Here is a 693-nt window from a genome sequence, read left to right on the forward strand (position 1 = left end):
CTCCGGACCCGGGGATGCTCCCCCGAGAGCCCCGCTGGACCCACCCGCCCGGGGTGGATGCGCTCCCAGGGAAAGTTGCGGTGTTATGGCTTAAATAAAAACTCCATCTCGTTTCTGGGCTGGAAGCCCAGGCAAAGAGTCAGGTTCATGCAGGTCGCTGTGCAGGAGCCGGGTGGGGGTTTTATTGGATCTGGCTCCGGCTGATCACAGCATTAGAGCTGTGGGGTGTAATTAAGGCTGAGCAGAATTCCTTTAAGATCTTTTTCTAAGGTTAGTACTATTTACTATAGAAATTTCCTGAAACCTCAATTATCTTTCAGCATTCCAAAGCCCAGTGAAGTGTGTGTTATAACAAAGTGTGCATTAGCCTCCTGTGCCTCAGTTGAAGTCGAATTTTGCCAAGGATGGCTTTGGCTTTGCAGCCACAGTGAAGTTGATGCAAGAAAGTCAATCACAGCAGCACAGAATGGTTTGGGGTGGAAGGGACCTGAAAGCTCACCCAGTGCCACCTCTGCTGTCCCAGGGTGCTCCCAGTCCCAATGTTCAGCCTGGCCTTGGGCACTGCCAGGGATCCAGGGACAGCACAGCTTCTCTGGGCATCCTGTGCCCGGGCCTGCCCACCCTCCCAGGGAACAATTCCATCCAAATATCCCATATAACCCTACTCGCAGTTTGAAGTTTTTCCCTGTGTCC

The sequence above is a fragment of the Malurus melanocephalus genome, unplaced genomic scaffold (assembly GCF_030028575.1).
Source record: "Malurus melanocephalus ecotype Western Australia unplaced genomic scaffold, MMel_1.1 scaffold_398, whole genome shotgun sequence".
NCBI lineage: Eukaryota > Metazoa > Chordata > Aves > Passeriformes > Maluridae > Malurus > Malurus melanocephalus.